We start from the raw sequence: 6000 nt of genomic DNA, 5'->3' as shown, positions 1-6000 counted from the left end.
TTCAAAATTAGGGGAGATCTGAGTAATTTTCGAAACAAAAGGGAAGGTCCCTGTAATTATGGCAAACCATAGGGAAAGTTTGTGTAAATTACGCTTTTATAAATGTACAATGACGTTGGCCGGAAATGTGCCGGAAGTGACTAACAGGGGGGAATATGCATGATTCTGATAGTTGTGATACTGACTTGCTTAATTTTGTAGCATAGGGAAAGTTTGTGTAAATTACGCTTTTATAAATGTACAATGACGTTGGCCGGAAATGTGCCGGAAGTGACTAACAGGGGGGAATATGCATGATTCTGATAGTTGTGGTACTGACTTGCTTAATTTTGTAGTTCAGAGGGGTAAAATGCTGATTTTTTATGGTTGAAGGGGGTATTTTGCTTTTTGTCATTTAATAATATCCAATTATAATCTATAAGATAAGATGTAAGGAGGTTATTGGAAGCCCTTTTCAATTTCAAGTCTCTATATATATGGATAACACTTTTTATTTTCAAGACAAAAAAACTATTTTGGATTAAAGATAAAAATGAAAATTTATGTATATATTAGGGTAATGCTATTGTGAGAGCGCGTTCGCAACAGCAACGACGCACTCTCGCATATGAACCGTTGGATTGCAAAGTCTTGAGATTGGTACCGACAAAAATAAAACATACGTTTTTTTAATTTTTTTGGTTTTCTTCCCTCTCATCTCTAACTTTTAGGTTTTTTTCGCTCTCTTCTTTCCTTTTCCGGTCAGTTAATTATCCTCAAGCAACAGAGTTACGAGATGAGGAAGGCCGGTCAACTCCACCGAGTTTTCGCAAAACCCAAATACTCAATTTTGTTTTTGTCTGTTTAAGTCTAAGTCATTACACATATACAAAACACATTCATATGCACACATATAGATTATATTTTCTGGGTTTATGATTTTTTGGGGGAGATCTGTTAAAAAAGGCAGAGATAAAGAAGATTTTGATGATGAATTTTCTTCCCATCCACTTGGCCGTCGTCGAAGAATAGAAACGGAGGCAATCAGAAAGGCAACTTCATCTGCGAGCATGAAGGACTTACAGGCAGGCATAGGACGGCAACAGTTTTCTCCTATCTTTTCTTCGTCGACATTGATGAAGAAGAAAAAAATTTGAAGGGAAAAAGAAAAGAAGAAAGAGAAAAAGAAGTAAAGGAGATACGAGGCTGATAGTTTAAGGGGAGAGGAGAGAGAAGAGAGAAGGGAGACATAAAAAAATAAAAAATATTTTTTTATTCCTAATCTCAAGCATCTTTAATCGGACAGTTTAGATGCAAGCGCGTTATCGCAATAGCATTACCCTATATATTATATACATTATTTGCATTATCTCGCAATAACATTACATTATATATTATATACATTATTTGCATTATCTTTTGTGCAATGCACGTGCAGCATTAGTGCATACTCAAACACTTTGCTCCCAATAGGACAAGCATAAGATAAAAATTATCCATTGATGCATATAAAATTGTTTAAAGTCCAATCCAAAATAAACAAAATTAACAATTAAAAATGCATAAAATTAAATATATGTGTCTCAAATATTAGTGTATCCATTAAAATAAATACCCAACAGAAAACTAACATTTGTCTTAACCATTGGTGTGACTTTAATTCGAAAGATATTGATACAGACTTTAATTACAATTCTCACCCACAACAAATTTATAAATTCAGCTCAATAAAAAATCAACACATAGGTCACCTACGTGACCTCCAAAGATATTCCTTAATTATAATGCGTCAAAAGTGATTTGTTATTTAGTGTCACGTTGTTTTCCACCTTCCCTCTCACTAATCTCTCCTCTAAATACACGTGTCAAACTAGGTTTTTGATGAAACTATTTAACCAATTACTCATTCACCCAACATTTTAGTTATTCACGTCCTCATATATATATATGTGTGTGTGTGTGCGCGCGCGCAATATTATTTTCATGTCTATACCGTTATCAAGTTGTGGGTTGTCGATGCCATTAGTGTTTATACCTTTTCCAAGTAATGGGTTGGCGATGCCACAACGATTTCCGCTTCTATTCGGAAACAAACACTTCTTTCCTTGTTTGATTATAGACAAGGACAGACATTCCCTTTCTCACTTGGTATGTAATTTGTTTGAGACAGACACTCTTTCCTTATTTGGTATGTAATTAACTTTTGTTTTGGTGATAATGAAATGTTTTAAATGGTAAAAAATGGGTAGTAGGATAATTTAAAAAATATAAATAGCTCTATTGAAGGAGGAGGGAGCAAGAGGAGAGCAAAATAGCATGGTCTATGGGGTATTTAGAGTTCATTTCTATCCCCAAAGTTTTTATTATTATTATTATTATTATTATTATAGAGTTACAATTTTTCAATATTAAAGTTTTCTCCTTTCTAGATATCTTAGATATTTATTTGTATAAATTTTATTTTTTTCATGTCATAGAAAAAATTATCTAGATTTTAGTACTAATCGTTAAATAATATGTAAAGTTTTTTCTCTTCTAAAAATTTATAAAAATAGTACATCAATTATTAACATAAATAAAAAATAAAAGTATCAATGTGTCAACACAAATTGGTTCTCATTTTAATAATATTCAACTATATTATATGTGATAAGATGTAAGGAGATAATTTGATGCACTTTCCAATTTCTAGTCTAAATACATGGATAACACTCTTTTATTTTCAGGTCAAAAATTATTTTGGATTAAAGATAAAAATGAAAAGTTGATATATATATATATATATATATATATATATATATATATATATATATATATGGTTTATTTGTATTATCTTCTATGCAATGCCGGTGCAATATTAGTGCATATTTACATACTTCGCTTCCAATAGGACAAGCATAAGGTAAAACTTAACCATTGATGCATTTAAAATTTTTAAAGTTAAATCCGAAACAAACAAAAGTAACAATTAAAAATTCACAAAATTAAATATCTGTGTACCCAATAAAAAATACCGTCAAACATGAGAAAATATTAGTGTATCATTAAATAAGTGTACCCAACAGAAAACTAACACTTACTTTGGCATCAATGTGACTTGAATTCAAAAGATGTTGATACAGATTTTAATTACAATTCTAACTCACAACATATTTATAAAGATAGTCCGATAAAAAATCAACACATGGGTTTATCACCTGCACGACCTCCAAAGATACTGCTTAATTATAATGCATCAGATATACTTTGTTGTTTAGGATCACATTATTTTTCACCCTCCCTCTCATTGATCTCTCCTATAAATATATATGTGTCAAACCAAGTTTTTTATCAAACTTTTCAAGCAATAACTCGTTCACTCAATATTTTAGTTCATCACATTCTCATATATATTCATATTTTTTCCCCCATCTCTCATACTATATATATATTCATGTCTATACCGGAATCAAGTTGTGGGTTGTCGATGCCATCAATGTTTATACCTTTACCAATTAATGAGTTGAGAGTGCTACAGAGTTTAAATCTTTACCAAGTAATGAGTTGGCAGAGCTACTAGGATTTAGACCATTACCAAGTAATGAGTTGGAGGAACTAGCAGTTTACCCATTTACCAAAAAGTAATGGGAGTAGATGGATGGTATAAATGCATAACTAGGACAAGAAATAAAACAAAGATATTTGATCATTCACCGTCAGTCCCATCCACTTGCACCTTGGACATCCGCTTTTGTATGAAAACAAACACTTTCTTGCTTGTTTGATTATGGCTAGGGACAAACAGTCCCTTCCTTACATGGTATGTAATTTGTTTGTGACATATATTATTTCCTTACTTGGAATGTAATTTGTTTGTGACATATAATTGACTTTTGTTTGGGTGATGATATAATTATTTAAATGACAAAAAATAGGTTGTAGGATAATTTACAAAATATAGATAGCTCTATACAAGGAGGAGGGGGGCAAAATAGCCTGGTATGTTGGGATATTTAGAGTTCATTTCCACCTTTATAGTCTTTATTATTATTATTATTATAGAGTTACAATTTTTTAATATTAAAATTTTCTATTGTCTAAATATTTATTTGTACAATTTTTTTTCATATCTTAAAAAAAAAACTATCTATATTTTAATACTGATCGTTAAATAATATGTTAAATTTCTAAAAATTTATAAAATAGTACATCAATGATTCACATAAATAGAAAATAAAAATATTGTCAATCAATTGGTTCTCATTTTAATAATATTCAATTGTATTATATAAAATAAGATGTTTGGAGATGTTTGAGGGACTTTTCAATTTCTAGTCTATATACATGGATAACATTTTTCAGTTTTCAGGACAAAAAAAATATATATTTTGAATTAAAGATGAAAATGAAAAATTGATATATATATATATATATATATATATATATATTATACGTCATTTGTATTATCTTCTGTGCAATACTAGTGCAGTATTAGTGCATACTCAAACACTTCACTCCTAAGGATAACAAAACTGGTAAGCAGGTATCCAACATATAAAACAAATGAACCAAATGTTTTAAAGTTAAAGACTTGGCTGTCTTATTAAATTTGATAATATTTATTCATCTTTTAAAAAGAAAAACGTAATAGTTATATTTTAGGGAGATTGTGAAAAGTATATATTTTGTAATTCGCTAATTTCGTTGTCAAAATAAGTCCAATCGAGTTGTAAAATTTTAGTTCAGAATTTCAAGATTGAAGATCGGATGCGGATTTGAAAAAATTTAAGTATTCATAATTTGATATACTCCGGGAATATGAGAACAATGTTTTAGGAAATTTTGTAAGTGTGTGAGAACACTTAGGAAGTTTTGGAAGTTTTTAAGGGAGAAAATGCATTCTACCCAACTTGAATAGGTTCAAGAATCAAAAAGGAACTTCGAAATTCACTCTGGCCATCTTGAGCTGGTTTAACAAATCCTGAACCGGTTCAAGACTCCCTGATCAGTTTAAAAACTTCAGTTTCCTTATCAATTTTGATTCCTTTTTTGACCAAACTTCTTTCTAAAACCTACGCACGAATTCCACTTGTTTTACAAGTATTATTAGGTCTTCCAAACTTCTATAGAATGCCTTTTTCATTCAATATTGAGTTACGGCTTTTGCATACAAAATTCAGATCTTGAAGAAAATGGGTGAAGCGATCACACTTTGAAGGGGTTAAAACATTCGTGGAGTGTTGTTTGATTTACCTGTAACTCTTCTACAGAGATCAAGAGTAAGCCTGAGGTCGAGGGCTATTAGATGAGGGAGGTACAAAGTCATGGATTGTCAGCGATTGGTTTTTGGTATAACGATAGGGTGTGAGCCTGAATCAAAGTTCAGTGTACTTTGCTTCAAACATAGTGGATCGTTTTGCTTTGGACTGCACAATTCACGAGGTTTTTCCTACAACAATTGATCTATTTTACCAATTGTGATTTCCTCGCTAAAAATCTTGGTATCGTCTCTCAAACTTTATTTACTTTACTTGCACTTTATTTTTGCTTTGAGGGTTTGATTTTAGTTTTATTTCAGTAAAATTAAAAAAAGTAAAAATTGGATAAAGGAGTAAGTTAAATCTATTAACCATCCTTCTAGGTTAATTATCCATATTACATTCCACAACCATTTCGCTGTGCACAACTCACATATCAAAGTCTACATCTAACTATTAACGCACGTTATGTCATCATTTGTGCAACTAAGAGTCGTGTTATGATTTCATGTTCAATTTAATTCAAACAAAAATGGTGATGTGGTATTGTTTTTAATCTTTAGATATATGTTTGAAGTGGAGTTTGACCATCATCTCTCCAAATATACTCATACGTGTTGTGTCATCATTTAATGGATTTTAATTTTGATTATTTTGGCTTACTTTTCGATTTTAGAAAATATTTAAGAGATAGACTAAGAACATCTCTAACCGTCTGTTAAAACATCTTTTTGTGTAAAATTTAAACCGCCACGTATAATGTGTAATTTTTTTATTTTTTATT

The sequence above is a fragment of the Cornus florida genome, unplaced genomic scaffold (assembly GCF_030987335.1).
Source record: "Cornus florida cultivar Cherokee Brave unplaced genomic scaffold, ASM3098733v1 CherokeeBrave_3.0.0_Hap2_Chr05, whole genome shotgun sequence".
Classification (NCBI taxonomy): Eukaryota; Viridiplantae; Streptophyta; class Magnoliopsida; order Cornales; family Cornaceae; genus Cornus; species Cornus florida.
The sequence above is the reverse complement of the archived record's forward strand: the minus strand, read 5'-3'. Positions refer to the sequence as shown.